The sequence below is a fragment of the Puma concolor genome, chromosome A1, assembly GCF_028749965.1.
Source record: "Puma concolor isolate L17-30 chromosome A1, mPumCon1.1.hap2, whole genome shotgun sequence".
NCBI classification, from domain to species: Eukaryota; Metazoa; Chordata; class Mammalia; order Carnivora; family Felidae; genus Puma; species Puma concolor.
The window spans coordinates 102,688,863-102,704,970 of NC_141667.1; the positions used below are offsets into that span (position 1 = coordinate 102,688,863).

The 16,108-nt window shown below is 48.0% G+C and overlaps 1 long non-coding RNA gene across 1 annotated transcript; it reads left to right on the plus strand.

The window, feature by feature from the left end:
• The first annotated feature begins 11,780 nt into the window (after nucleotides 1-11,780).
• LOC147584336 (uncharacterized) lies at nucleotides 11,781-16,108 on the plus strand. The gene is made up of 3 exons (XR_015255358.1): nucleotides 11,781-11,883; nucleotides 13,808-13,917; nucleotides 16,000-16,108. It is a non-coding gene; the product is annotated as an uncharacterized LOC147584336 (long non-coding RNA).

Consider the following 16,108-nt stretch of genomic DNA (forward strand, 5'->3'; position numbering starts at 1 on the left):
CGCGGAGGATCGGGCGACGCAGGAAATAGCTCAGTGCCCGGCGGGCCACATCACCCTTGGCCCTGGCTCCCGGGCGGAGCACTCGGGCCACCGGCAGGCGCTGTGGGTTCAAGTGCGATTCACTGTCCTCGGCGCACTGCTTGGGGTTCCGTGCCCCCATTGGGGGTGGGGGACGAACCGAAATCCCTGTTCGCCGCGACTTGGCTTCCAATCTCGGCTCCTCAGGAGTCTTCGCTGGAACTTCAGATAAAGCCTCAGTTTCTCCCCGCCCGGTCCCTCTTTACGTGGTGTCGATTTCAAAGTCTGGGTTCCAATCCTTACCTTGCCATTTATGGCCCTGTGAGCTGGGACGGTTTACATGATCTCTGTTTGCCCCAGTTCCTCAACTGTAAAATGGGGATAACATTCCTATCCAACTGGGGTTGTTGGGAGGAATAAATGAATGAATGTAAAACACCACAGTGCTAGGCACATAACCACTGTGTAAGTATTAGATAGTACTAATAAAGTAGGAATTATAACCAACGTTGCTATATTATATATAATATGGAGTGTTGCTTTATTAAATGAGATAATGTACATAAATTGCCAGTATTAAGCAAGAGGCGGATAAATAATGCATATTAGTGTTACTGTTACTCCCTGGGAATCAGATTTCTCCTCGTCCTCCTTCTTCTTCTCCTTCTTCCTCCTCCTCCTCCTCCTCCTCCTCCTCCTCCTCCTCCTCCTCCTCTTCTTCTTCTTCTTCTTCTTCTTCTTCTTCTTCTTTTTCTTCCTTTTCAAATAGAAATATCTTGGCGTCGTCACGTGTTCATCTGGGGTTAAGAACTGCACGCATTGGCGCTACAGGCTCTATATAAAATGGACCCTGAATTCGTGCCCAGTTTTAATTTCCTTGGGTGTTTTGAAAAGGGCTCATCAACCTTGCCAGGCCAGTGCCGCGCTTTTGTTTGCAAGAGGGCAGTGAGTAAATTATATCCTGGGCTGAGTAAAGCAAGAAATAAACACATTCACAGTAGGACTCTTCGGATGAACTATTTTATTTCTCTTTTGTGTTTGTTCTTGGTCGTTGATGGTCTGCTGCAGACTAATGCGAGGCTGATGTGTCTTAATATTAATGGTTTGGAGCTGAAGACAGCCATTCTCCTCACGCCTTCGGGCGGCCCCCGGCAGGGCTGGGAGCCACCAGGAGGCCCAACCTCGGGCAAGGTTCTTTTTGCCACTTTCTCCCTCTTGCCCAACACGTCATGTCTAAGTTCCTGGGGAAGCCTCTTCTGGGTTGCGAGTGAATTTAAGCATTTCTGATTCTGTGATCATCATTTTCTGCCTGACCGAAAAGCGGGCGTGCCCTCGCGTGCTGGGGTGCCTCTCTCCGCCTCGGTTGGGAGTATTTAACCCTTTTTTATCCGGGAAGGTTGCCTGGGCCAGCACCCGCATTCCACACCACCGTTCCACTCCCCCACTCAGGGCACCTGCTGTGAAGTATGAAAGGCGAGAACCGGCAGTCCTTGGCTGGAACGTTGGTGAAGGCAGTCTCGTAAAATCCAGCCAGGGCGGGTGATGAGGTCCACATCAGGGGCTGCCCTCTTCCTTACTCCCTGGGGCGCTGCTGGCCTGACAAAACACCGACGGTAAAAGTAGGTGCCGCTGAAAAAAAAGAGAGTCACCAGCCTCTACCTGTGCAATTCAGTCGGAGATTTCTGTCCCTAGCATGGTTCCAAATTCATTAGGGACTTCGTGTCCAGGCCCAAACCTTCCTCCACGAGTCTTCAGTGAAGGGCACCCCATCAGGATCTGAACAGAAGGACTAGCGTCCAGGGCCGGGTTCCAGCATCTTGGGCTGTGTCGAAGTTCTGGGGACAGAGGGAAGCTGAGGAGAGAGAGAGAGAGAGATGCCCGGGGTGAGCTCTAGGTGGAACCAAGTTGCTGCCTTCTAAAGGAAGACCTGCCTCCACCTCGGCCTCACCGGAAAGACAAACCCCAAATTAAGCTTCATCCGGGCAGCTTTCGGGAAGGGGGGGGCCTCGGACGAAAAAGCGGATGCTAGGCAGAGCGTGCGTCCCGGGAACCAGGCGCACCCGGAGCTGTTCGCGGGCGCGCTGGGTTGCCCGCGCCACCGACGCGCGGTTGTTTATAAACTCGTTGCGCCCGCGAGGACGCGGTCGGTGCTGGATGCCTTTCCTCGTGGAATGGAAAGGCGGAAAAAACCAACAACAACAGCAACAAAAACAAAACAAAAAACCAATCTTTCGCAACGCTCAACCTCCCCCTGGCATTCCGATACCTGACGGTTTTCAACGTACACGAATTTCTTAAATGCCACAGCAACGACTCTGTTTATTTGTTTTGGTGTAGGAAGGTTAGCAAAAGCACCAGAGCCGTCTTTCCGGCTTCTCTTTGATTCTGTCTCAGATTTACGGGTTTCTCCTCGGCGACACGGTCCGGGCCACCCGCCTGCCCACCCACCCTCCCTCAGACAGGGCAGCGCGAGCACCAGGCCCCGGTCACAACCGAAGCCCAGAGGAAGGCGATTGCAAGATTTATCAGCCCCCTCCCCAGGACCTCAGATTTCATCTCTTTCTTTTCCCCCTGCATGTTCAGTTTGTTTTCTCAAGACCTAAGCAATTTTTAATGTACTCTATACTTCCCGCTTAATCCTCATCGTTTATTGTATAATTATAGTTTCAAAGTGATTATGTAATTAAAATCATGTTTCGTTGCAGCAGGACTTCAAAAGGGCGGCAGACCCCCGCTCTGGCATTATTTTCTGGTGATGTAATAATTTCCCTGTGATATTTAAAATAAACACATTAGTTCAAGAATTCTAAACATGTCTCAAAGTATATAGTAGGCTTGATTGGCACGAGGCTGGGTTGTAAAGAAATGGTAAAACCTATCACTAGTTTAATATATTTCTATGCTCCCATGCAGGGTAAATTATAGGATAATGGGGCGCAGGCGATGGTAAGCTCTGTTTATATAATCCATTTCTTCACACGAGTTCCCATTGCTTTCCCTTCCCTTTGCTGTATGTGGTGGTTCTCTGATCCCCTGACCTCAGCCATGTGTTTTCACTTTTTCTTCTGATCTCAATTCCATGACCAGCGGGGAATAAAATACAAATTGAATAGTAACCATTCACAGGCCGCTCTTTTCAAACTGTTGTTAAAACCTCTTTGTCTTGTCTAGCGGTTGATAGATAAATGTGTTGTATTTCGCCTTTTTTTCCCCCCTTCTTCCTCTTTTTTCCCCCCTTGGTCAGCGAAAAAATAACCCTCCTCAGCCCAATTATGCTCTTTAAAAATTAAAACCCACACCTCCTTTCAGGCCCTCTCCTGCGCGCCCTGCTCTCCCCGGGTCGGCCCATTGGTTCCTCGGCGGTAGGAGACGCGCGGGATTCACCACGTGGAATAAAGAAGCCGCGGGAGCTGAGCGCGGCTGGGGGAAGGCGCGGTGCCCCCGTGTGAGGTCCAGGCCATTGTGCCGCCGCCTGAAGGTTCATTTAGCATCGAACCTGTATTGCCTCTGATCTCTGAGCGGCGCTCCCAGAATCAGCTCCAGGGACTGAGGGACGCCCCTCCTAGAAACCGGAGGGGGGGGCTGGGGTGAAGGAGCCCGGGAGAGGGAAGTTACAGTGGTCTGAAAAATAAACCTCCTCCTTCGCCCGCCTTTTTCTTTTCACGGTCGAACCTGCTTTGAGGGCGAGGTGGACAAGTGACCGAGCTGTTAGACAGTTTTTCTCCCAAACGAGAAACAGTGGCTCCTGATTTCTGGGCCTGGCTTTTTCTAGTTCTCTCTCCCTCCTACCTCCTCGGCTTCTTTTCGGGAACGTAAAGGCAACGTTTAAAAAAAAAAAAAAGTAGACACGTCTCCCCTACGCCTACCCTCCTCTTGCATCAGAGATTGTTCGGCGTCAGCGGCGCGGCAGCGTCTTTGTTACTCCCCTGCTACCCACCGGGAGCGAGAGGGGAGGCAGAGAGACCGTCTGTGCGCGCGGAACCCACTGTTTTATGTCTGCATCCCCAAACTGCAAAGTGCTCCTCACTCAGGGTTATTTTAAAGCGAGCTAACGCCGCCCTTCCCGGGAGGGAAGAGCGCCACCGCAGGGTGGCTCGGCGCGCACCGCGCCCTAGGCGCACGGCTCTGCTGCCGGGCTTTGCTGGCCGAGCGCCCTGGGCCCGGCTGGGCGCCTAGTGGCCGAGTGGGAAGCTCGCAGCCGCCCGCGCAGCCAGGCTGCTCGCGGCGCCCGGGTAGGGTTTCCCGGGAGGCGCAAAGCAACCCGAAATCCACGAGGCCGCTTGACAGCGCTCCTCGGCGTCGGCCCGCGTACCTGTAAGCTGAGCCCCGCTCACATGCTTCATATTAAACCTTCGTGCCCGGTGCCTTTTCTCTTTTTTTTCTCCGAGAGGGTTCTTATAAACTTCCCTTCGTTTATTTAGCCTGGTTTTCATTGCTCCAGTTTTGCATGGGTTGCCTTTGTTTAGTTTATTAACCCACGGGGTTACTTTAACTAAACATTTGGACTGAATACTTCGGGGTTGAATTTCAACGTTTTCTAACGAAATTACCGAGTTTTTTGAAGCCGCACAGAGAACGCTGTGTTGAGTTTATTAGTCAATTTAACAGACTATAAGGGAGGGGGAAAAATGAATTTAGGACAGCCCGGGTTCGTACCCACTGGGCGGAAGCAGCTCGCGAACCCTCGGGGTTGGGGCTTCAATAGCGCGAACGGTGCGCGGGGACGGTCGGGGCGCGCTTCCCGCTACAGCACAGCGTGCGTCCTGGGCCCCGGGATCTTCTCCGCCCGCGGGCCAGGCTCCAGAGGAGAGGGTCCCAGCTGGCCGCACAGCTTCCTATTCTGTCTGGCTCCGGGCCGCGCCAGAACCACCCGCACAAGAAGAACTGGGGACAAGGGAGGGGGCGGGGCCCTGATACTGGGCTGCGCGTCCCCAGAGGGGCCTCTCGGGCGCTTTCTTCAGGTTCTTGCCCGCCAGATGAGTTTTATTTGTTGGCAGCGGAGGGTGAGCTCTGTGGCCCCCCTGGTGAAGGTCAAGGGGGAAAAGGCTGTAGTGGAATCTGCCAGAAATACTAGAGGTGAGTGGGCGACCGTGCAGAGCGGGCGCGGAGCAGAATGGCAGCTCCATCCTCGGGTCCGGTGCACCCCACAGGCCACTTGGAGACTTTGAGGGTTTGGTTCCAAGATCAGGAAAGCCTGGGAGAGCCACGGGAGCTGGACACACGGGGAGGTGCGACCTATCCTCTGCAAGGCGGCAGTCTGGGGACAGAACCTTTCTCCATCCACCTCCCGCTTGGCCTAAGTGAGCAGGCATGCTGAAGAGGGAGGTACTGACGCTGCTTTCCGGGTCGTCCAAACTGGGGCAAGGGCAGGGACCTCTCCCCGCCACCCTTTTTCTAACCACCCACCTCCCCCACTTCTCACACACTCATCTTCTGCCAGATTTTGGTACAGTGATGATCTAGCTAAAGCGCCCTTGACTCCCTAGGCTTCTGAGACGAAACTGAAATCTTTTCGTATCTTCGGTGAAGATAATGAAGTGGAAGCCCAAACACAGGAAGAAGGGAAAACAAAAAACAAAAAACCTTCCACTAGCTTAGGGGAGATAGGATGAAGGGTAGGGAGGGATGAAACACTGAGATTCCCTAATTGGTACACCGGGCTGGTGGAAAACAAAACAAAACAAAACAAAACAAAACAAAACAAAACAAAACACGATGAAAGGCAGGGTTTCTTTACTGTAGCAAACAGCCGCCAGGCCCTGGATCCCCACATTTTCAAATTGAATTATGATGGGTAGGACGTACCAGAAGTTCAAAATTCGAAAGATACCAAAGGGTGTAACAGGCAAAGGCTCCCATCTCTCTGGGCCTCCCAGTTCGCCTCCTGAGAGGCAACCACTTGTTAGTAGATGCTTGTGAACTGTCCTGGAGAAACTCCCAAGCTTTTGAAAAGCCCCACGCACTTCTTTCCTTGCTCTGCTTCCCCGCCCTGACACTCCCTGTGCACTTCGGATGCTCAAAGGCTCTGAGAAGGCCAGCCCGCCTCAGCAGGTGTTACCTGTCACCCGCCCTTTCCCTGGCATGGCTCAACTCATCTGCCTCGAGTTCTACTAGTCTGTCATACTTGGAATTTACTTCTGTCTCCTGCACACAAAGGAGAAGCCCAGTCATCTCTCTCGCTCCTCTCCAAGTCCTGGCTTTTCTGCTTCTGCAGCATGATTTTGGCCTTTTCTTTCCATTTCTTCTGTTCTGTTCCAGAACAGGCCCTTATTTCTCCCAGTTTGGACCATTGGGACTGCCTGCCAGCCAGCTTCCTGTTCTTTCACACCTTCCCTCCAACCCATTGTACACTCATCGGTCGTCTAAGGCCAAACTCGATGTCCCTTATCTGATGAAAAGTCTCCATGGCTTTCCACTGCCAGGCTGCAGACTGCTGCTAGAACAGGAACCCATCAGATCCGTTCCAGAGAGTCACATCCTTGGCTTGTCTGACTCAGACCCCTGCTCTCCCCACTGCCCTCCTGCCACCCCTCCCCTGACAGCTTTTGTCCCACCCTTTCCCAGCAGCCAGATCCTTCCAGCTCTCCTGTCCCTGGACCTTTTCTCAAACCTTCTAATACTTGGCAGACCCTTGTCCCATCGCCACTGATCAAAATCCTTCAGTCTTGCTCAAAACCTGCTCACTCTCCAGCCATTCACAAGCATTCCCTCCCCTGACCCTCAAGGTAATTTGTTTTCGTACCACTTGTAGAGATGTGCTGAATAGTCCCTTGGATGGGGCACCCGAGTGGCTCAGTCTTAAGCCTCCAGCTTCAGCTCAGGTCATGATCTCACAGTATGTGAGTATGAGCCCAGCGTCAGGCGCTGGCTGGTGGTGCAGAGCCTACTTAAGATTCTCTCTCTCTCCCTCTCTCTCTGCCCCTCCCCTGTGCACATTCTCTCTCTCCCTCTCAAAAGTAAATAAACTTAAAAAAATTCTTTTAAACAGTCATCTGGGGGGCGCCTGGGTGGATCAGTCCGTTAAGTGTCCGACTTCAGCTCAGGTCATGATCTCACGGTTCATGAGTTTGAGCCCCGCGTCAGGCTCTGTGCCGACAGCTCAGAGCCTGAAGCCTGCTTCAGATTCTGTGTCTCCCTCTGTCTTTGCCCCTCCCCTACTTGCAGTCTGTCTGTCTGTCTCTCTCGCTCTCAAAAATAAATAATGAACAAATTTTTTAAAAAAGCCACTTGGATGTTTGTCCTAGTTCCTCTTCTAGATTATACACTGTTAATTCCTAGTACATACAAAGCAATGATTTTCTTTAAGTTAATAACAGCTCCTTCACTATTCCTCCCTTCTCTCCCCTGCTAAAAAAGAAGAAAGGACACTGCAAGTAAACATTAAAATACTTTTCTCTTTCTTACATACCGTTATTGTTAGCTGTTAGATTATCTTGTTGAAGTAAATCTCACTGAGGTATGACTAATTTACAAAATTAACCCTTCTAAATATTCTTTATTTTTTTTTTCAACGTTTATTTATTTTTGGGACAGAGAGAGACAGAGCATGAACGGGGGAGGGGCAGAGAGAGAGGGAGACACAGAATCGGAAACAGGCTCCAGGCTCCGAGCCATCAGCCCAGAGCCCGACGCGGGGCTCGAACTCACGGACCGCGAGATCGTGACCTGGCTGAAGTCGGACGCTTAACCGACTGCGCCACCCAGGCGCCCCCAAAATTAACCCTTCTAGAATACGTATGCATTTTAAGAGAACCGGTTATTCCCGTGAATCTCCACATTAGTCAGGGAGGCCCAGTGGCCACATTGGGCCACTGTTTGTCACAGAAGAACAGTGAATGATAACTTAGGGGTCCACTTCTGGAGGGCCATAGAATACTTGGTGAAGGTGCTCTCACGGAAGAATGTGTAAACATTATAACTTCTGCATCAAGGTGTCTAGCTAGATTAAATTTCACAGATGTTTCTCCTCATGCTCTCTGCTCTTCAGGGGTAGGAAAGCTGACTCCTGGAAGCGGGAGGGAAATCTTTCCCAAGTTCCCCGCATCTTTTTGGTCACTTGACCTCAGACTCCCATCAGCACAACCCTAGTTTGTTTCTGAGCCAGTAGGGTGCCAGGCAGACGGAGAAGAAGGGAAGTTCGAGCCTCCCCTCCTCCCTTCCCCATAGACTCCATCAGGAACCCTGAAAGAGAATGTGATAGAAATACAACTGTGTTGGCTATGCCCTCCATCCCTAAGCCCCAGCACCTTGCCCTTCAGCCAGATTGCTGTCCTTAAGCTCCTTTGAGAGCTGAGCTGCCTCTTGTGTGACTGGTTTTAATGCTTGACGGCTCTGCTTTGCACAGAGAGTCTATGAAGTGTGCCCTTCCTCTACCCCCACCCCCACCACAGTAGGAGGCATGGCAAAGGGGAATTCATTACTCAGGACGTATTTGCTGCCCACCCGCTATCATGCCTGCCAAGCAGGTGCTGGGGCTACCTTGGCGAGCAAGATAGACACAGGCCCTGCTCTTTGTCTTACCTTTCTATTGGAGAGACTACAGCAAAGGGATTTGGGGCTTAACCCCATGGAACCCAGCCTTAGTTGATGGAAAGAACACAGAGCTGGGAGTCAGCCTTGGGTTCCATCAGTGCTGTTTATGTCCCGAGAATGATTAGCTCGTGGATCAGTTTCTCACTTCTAGACTTGGAAGGCTTTGTTAAATTGACCAAATCAATAGACATTCAAATCCTCTAGACAGAAAGTATTCATCTGATCGGATCTGGAAGTTTAATTGTGATTATAAAAGGAAATCTGATCGGTTCTGTGTAATAGCAAAAACAGACATACACTCCTCTCCCACTCCCCACCCCTAAGGGAAAAAAAAAAAAAAACACCCTGGAAAGAGTCTGAAGTTAAAATAAAAAGCAGCTGGCAATAGGCCCATCGTGTGTGATGATAATTAGACAAACGTTTTCCAAGTATGGGATGATCTTGTGAAGACAATGGCTGTGGGGGTGGGAGGGCAGAAAACTTAGGAAAGGGAATTTAGTAAAGAAGTGATTTCTGCCTGCCTACAAAGAGGATGTCACACACTCTCCAATTTGGTACCTTTTATTTTGTTTTCATGCATCCTGGAAAACATGTCTTCAGCTAAGAGAGTGAAGAAAAACTTGAGGCTTTGATTTACAAAAATTAAAGCCATGACTAGGCTTTGGATCAAGGTTGTGTCCTGGGCCTGGAAAGCCTCATCCTTCATTGTCTCAAACCTTTCCTGCCCTGAGGAAAAAGAGCTGAGTCTTAAGCTGAAGCAGCTCTTTTGCCATCTGGGGCTCTGACTTGGTTGACCCTCTCCCAAATTATTGTAATCCTGGGTCTGGAATGGATACAGATCTGGTCTGGGTGACGGCAGCTGCCTTCTGCTTCTGGGTGGCTTGGGATCTTCTGCGTAGGCCCGGGAGGAGGCTGGGGCTGCAGGGGAGGGAACACAGGTACCGTCAGCAACTTGGCCAGCTCGTTGCGAGATCTGGGCCTCTCGTTCCCAATCCCCATCTCCCAACGAAATCTGTGTCTTCAGAAATTACATTAGACACTTACACCTTAGTGTGAATATTGAGGTAACGTGTTAAGTCACCGAGGGTTAGTCCCATTGGAAGCTTGGGATTTCATTGTAGAAAAAAGTCATTTCTGCCCATTAAAAGAATTTCACGTATGTGAATGTGTGGAGGAGGCTCTTGGTGGGAAAGGAAGTTGAGGAAGAAATAAGAAACTCTACTAAGCTAGCTTGTCCAGCATTGGGGGAGAACATAGTGGAAACCCCTCGCCCTGAGTAAAAGAGCGATAGCACTGTGGGAGGCATGCTAGATTAGGGGCAGAAGAAAGACAAATGGTAGAAAGATTGCTTTCCTTTAATAAACGGATCCGCCTGCTCTCTGCTTCAAAGGGAAGAGGAACAGATCGCCTAAAATTTCTACAGCATTTACCCAGAACTCTCAGAGACTCTGACCTCCCCCCTTTGTCCACTCTGATTTTACCGTGGGCTTGTGTTGTGTGTTGCATGAAGGATGGTGGCTCCTGTGTTCAGAACCAGCCCTGGAAAAGCTCACAAACTGAGGCAATTGCAAAGTGTATTAGAGGCACGCGGCGTACGTTATGTCCCTGGTTGATAGCCTTTGGCATCTCGTCGTTTGCTTCTAGGGAAAATTAAAAGCAGGTTATAATTTTACTTATAATGAAGGAGGGGTTTTTAAAAAATGAAAACCGGGGCGCCTGGGTGGCGCAGTCGGTTAAGCGTCCGACTTCAGCCAGGTCACGATCTCGCGGTCCGTGAGTTCGAGCCCCGCGTCGGGCTCTGGGCTGATGGCTCAGAGCCTGGAGCCTGTTTCCGATTCTGTGTCTCCCTCTCTCTCTCTGCCCCTCCCCCGTTCATGCTCTGTCTCTCTCTGTCCCAAAAATAAATAAACGTTGAAAAAAAAAATTAAAAAAAAAAAAAAATGAAAACCATTTTCTTATATCAAATCCTACAGATGCTGTGTAAAAATCCAAATAAATTCAGAAAAGTATAAAGAAGTGGAAAAAAATAAAAGCAACCTTAAAATCTGACCTAAAGGTAAGCGTTGTTAACATTTATGAGGAAGTAACTCTCTGCATATAGGTCCTTACAGCTTGATATCCCCACAAGTCAAATATACCACATGAGCTTTTCCTCCCTATAACAGGGTCTGCACATCTTTCTACATTCCATGTCAATAAATGTAGGTCAGTCTCACTCTTCTTTTTCCTTCTTTTTTCTTCCTTGTGCTTAACGTGAGCACAGAAAAGTGCACAAATCCTATGTCTACAGTGCCACAAACTCTCACAAAGTGAACATACCTATGTAGCCAATAGCCAAAGCGAGAAACAGAACATCTCCGGCATTCCAGAAACCTCTCTTGCCCCTCTCCTAGTCACCACTCCTTCCCAAGATAACCACTGTCCCGACTGCCTGGGATTAGCTATGCCTCCTTCGAACATCACGTAAATAGTATCATACAGTGTGATTCTTCCTTTCAGCTTTCACTCAGCATTATGTTTGTGAGATGCATCCATATCATTGTGTTTATTGTTCACCCACCCTCATGGCTATATGGCATTCTACTGAATGCCTGTAACCACATTTTACTCACCCAGCCTCCTTTCGACAGACATTTGGGTAGGTTCCCGTCTGGGACCGTTATGAATAGTGCTGCTGTGAACATTCTTCTGCACGTTTGTGGTGAATATATATGCACGTTCCTGTTGGGTATGTACACAGAAGTGGGATTGCTGGGTTGTAGGGTAAATGTATGTTCAACTTTCGTAGATATTGCCAGATGTATTATCATTTTTAATGGGGAGGCCACATGGGATTCCATTGTATTCATGCATCACATTTACTTATTTATGTAACCAGACTCCTACTGGTGGGCATTTACTCCGTTTACAAGTTTTTCTTTTTCTTTTAAAAAAATTTTTTTTTTCAATATATGAAATTTATTGTCAAATTGGTTTCCATACAACACCCAGTACTCATCCCAAAAGGTGCCCTCCTCAATACCCATCACCCACCCTCCCCTCCTTCCCACTACAAGTTTTTCTATCACAAACAATAAAGGGACCAAAGCAGCAGAAGGCTGAGAAACAAACTGCTCTCCCCCTGCTTAACCGAGGGCTCAGACCTACCCAAGTTTGTGTAGCTTAGATGAGTTTTCACCTGTCATGACATTATTCATGCGAGAAAGAATAATTAACCTTTGTCATTCTCAGTGCAGTCATTTTAATGATTATGAAGAACAAAACCAAGTCAGGAGTCTGCCTCCAGAATTGGAAACATCACCTCGGTTCCCAGTTCTGTTCATCTGTGAATACGTGAGTATAACGTCCTCTCTCATTTGTACTCTTTACTCTGAGATGCCTCCCCCAGCTTGAATCTTTAATATCACCTGTGCCAAACTTTGGTGAGGTGATCATTGAGCTTCATGACCCAAATGACCATCAATGAAATGCAACTCAAGCAATTTTATTTTTTCTAAGAGTTAGTTCATTCACATAGTTCAAGAATTAAAACAGTATGGAAAAGTATGCCGTGAGAAGGCTTGCTCCCATCCTGTGCCTAGCTATCCTGTTCCCCACCTCACCTGCCTCAATATGTAACCACATTTATTACCTTGGTCTGTATCTCTCCAGTGTTCACGCAAATCTAAGTAAATTCTTCTTTATTTCATCCTTTTTATGCAAAAGGTAGCATATGATTTACATTGCTCTGCACCTGCCTTTAAAAAAATTTTCTTAAGGTTTATTTATTTTTGAGACAGAGGGGGAGAGAGAGCAGGGGAGGGGCAGAGAGCAAGGGAGACACAGGATCCGCAGCAGGCTCCAGGCTCTGAGCCATCAGCACAGAGCCTAACGCAGGGCTCAAAATCACGAGCTGTGAGATGATGGCCTAAGCCAAAGTTGGGCATTTAACCAACCAAGCCACCCAGGTGCCCCTGCACCTGCCTTTTTCATTTAACTCTATATTCTGGAGCCCCGTCCATAGTAGTACACAAGTTACAACAGGGATTGACTGTTGTGTTAATGAAGACACGGGACAGCTGCCACATGGCAGAGAACTTGAAGATACTGGAGCACATGCTCACTACTTTTTAGTTCTTCCCTTCATTAATGTTTTCCAGTTTTACACCTGTACACAGTCTTACTGGAAGCAACAGAAGCTGTGCCAACCTTCCTCAAAGAAAGGACAAAGGATCACTTTAGCTGTTTCTTCTTACTTTGATCTAGAAAAATGCTTTTTGGGGAGCATTTTCTTACACTGGCTTGAGCTAATTACCCCAAATTGGACTTAAAGAGTTTGTGCCTGCTTTTGGCTCTTTGGCTTACAGTCCTGACTCACATCTTCAAACTGCCCCACTTCCCTGAGCTCAAGACCCACATTTTCCACTGTGAGCTGAATGTTGCCACCTGACGTTTCCACCTGAACGCCTTGTCTGTGCCTGACACTCATCCAGGCTCTGCGAATGCAGTGTGGTTGAGTCGAGGAAGATGTTTCTGCTCTCCTGGAATTCACACTAGAGTTGAGGAGACATAGACCACAAACAAATACGCAAACAAGAAAACTTCAGCTAGTGCCGAGAGCCTTGATGAAAAGAAAACACAGAGAAGGGACAAGACTAGATGGCCACTTCAGGTGTGAGGTCAGTTCAAGAGGGCCTTTCTGAAGAGGTGATGTCAAAACTAAGCAAGCCATGGGGGCATTTGGGAGAAGAACATTCCAGAAATAATATTCTCTCATTCATTCAAATAGATGAAGGTGATGTGGTTTGAAAAAAAAACTGAAAGTGGTTAGTAAGGCCGGAGCATAACGAGCTTGTAGGAGAGTAAAATTCACTATCTTTCCTTCCAGCTGAACTTGACCCCTCCATTTCTCTGACCTTTCAGTGATGCTATGGGTGTCCTGGAAGTCCTGTCAGGAACCCTTATAGGCCCTCATCCAGCTAATCACAAAGCCTCGACCGACACCAGTCCTTTCTAATTTCCACTGTCACCACCATATGCCAGCTGTTACTCCCTCATACTCCTGTAAGGCTATGCTGAATTTTAAAAAGAAATAAACCATCAAAGTGACTGGAGAGAATGACTTTTTGACAGTAATTAGACCTAAAAGTCTTGGTTTTGTTTTCATTGCTTTTACATGGTTATGACATAGGGCAAAAAAAAAAAAAAAAAAAAAAAAAAAAATCCAGATAATTTCAAATAATCATTTTGGGACTTTGTGTGTTTTGTTTGGTGGCAGACTGTTTTCACGGAGGAAGGATTGAAGGAAAGGAACAGACAGGGAGTGGGAAGCCCCCCCGGCCCTCCCAAGCTGAAAAGGACAAATTTGGCATCACGCTGGGAACCTAGGTTTGCGACACATTTCTCTTTCTAGTATTCTGCAGCAAGTGGATTTAAGTCAAGCAAATTAGAGTGGTTTTTTTTTTTTACATTGTTTTTCTCCTGCTGTTAGCAATTCTTTACACTTGATGGGCACTTGGTGGAGGTTTGCAGGTGAGATTTCACTTGTTCGTTCAGTAAATATTTTATTGAGCACCCTACTGTGGGTGAGCCAGGCACTGCTCCAAGAGTTGCTGATACACCAGTCAATAAAACTGGCAAAAGTCCCTGTTCCCAGGAGCTCCCTTTATAGTGGAGCTTACATGTTTTAGAATCGTTGGGTGTGGTTCCAGCTCACCGCCTTCATAAGGGGATGATCCCAGGAAAGTATTTTCTTGACTTCAGTTTTCTTATATCTGTCAAAGTCTGGATTAAGGCCTTTGGAGACCACTGATCTGACCCCAGACTCAACCCTTATCAGCCACTTGTCCTTGCTACTCTGTTTGTGTGTTGGTTTTCTCACCTGAAAAATCGACATAAAATTACTATGCCTCATTAGAGGTATTATGAGTATTAAATAAATTGCATACGTATAGTACTGTCTGGTATACACTGAGTGCTTTATAAATGGCCACCATTATTATTACGTGCTCTCTGGACCTAATAGATATATATAAAGTATGGTTTCTGCCCCACTGGGGTTCAATATCTACTCAGGAGGCCAGAGTAAAATGCAAGATGTAATCACTACCAGTACCCAAGAGGATATAATTAAGTGATTCAGTAAATTGTAGGGTGTTAACTATAAATGCCATAGGAATTCAGAGGAGGAAAAGATAGATTTGGGCTGGTGGAGGCTTGGATTGGTGCCTGGTTTTGCAAGAGAGGCATAAGGGAGGATTCACAGGGTCCCAAGCCCCCAGGCCCAAGGATGAGGCAAGAGAGACTGAGAAGTTGGCTGGATGGAAAGGTAGAGTCCAGTCATAATGGGTGTGGAAAGGCAGGCAATGGAATTTAGACTTGGTATGTCAAGAAAGAATGAGGCACAGCCTTAGAAATCCCACTCAGGTCAATCTAGCTAGGTCAAGGGAGGAGAGGAGAATGACTACTCCTCTCCATCTGAGTTCTCCCCCTGAGGAGGGAAGGTTGGTGGGGGTGGGGGGGCGTGGTGATGGGAGGTAAGACCCTCTTGACCACTCCCCACTACACCAGTCAGGGATTAAGTTGTGAAAAGCACTTCAAAATAAGTAGTTTGGTTTTTAATGTTAATTTCAGGGTATAATGTAACCTACAAGTTTTAGCCTAGGAGGATGGCGTGCACTATTTGGTTTGCCAGTTAGAGGCAGGGTGTTATAACAGTATTTGGCAGGAACATCCAGAGAACAAACACAGCCTTTTGTGCATCTGTCCCGCCTCTCTGCCACCTTTCTCAGGGAGCTGATGATGCTGGTGAGGCTCAGGGTACTGACACTGCTTCTGCGCTTGAGGGCTGACTTCACGGTTTGGCCAGAGGATTCTTTGCTCTCTGTTTTCGTCCCTCCTTTGTGTAGGAGTAACCATCACAGTGTTCACAAGATATACAATCAGGTATGCCCAATAGTCAAAAGGATCCTTTATACTTAGCCTTATTTAAATCAAGGGCTCAAAGCATTTTAAACACGATAACTTGGTAGCCTTCTTCTAAGCCTGGGGAGAGGGGAGGTCGTATAATGAGGTTAGACAATCCAAGAGGATTGGTTTTATCATAATGGTTGGGAACCTGAGTGGAAAAGCACCGATATATAATAATCCAATTAAGGCATCAGGGTTGGGAAATCGAGTTCCTGCTTTTCAGATTAAAAAAACGAAAGCAGAGAGCAATCAGATAATCTGGATTTGCAATCAGGTATTTGGGAAATCTGGGCCAGGGAGAGGCCGGGCAGAGAAGCAGACACCTGAAATCCTCCAATACATTACACTACCAGCTGCATTCAGAGCCGGCAGAGGTGGGGTGACGAAATCAATCTAATCCAGTAGTGGTAGGATATAGACAGCATAAAATTTACCATCTTAACTACATTTAGTTGCACAGTTGTATAAGAAGCAATCTCCAAAATTGTCTTGATCTGGCAGAATGAAAACTCTGTACCCATTAGACCACAGCTCCCGATTGCCCCCTCCCTGCAGCCCCTGGCAACCAGCATTCTACTTTTTGTTCCTGGGAATTTGATTACTCTTGGTA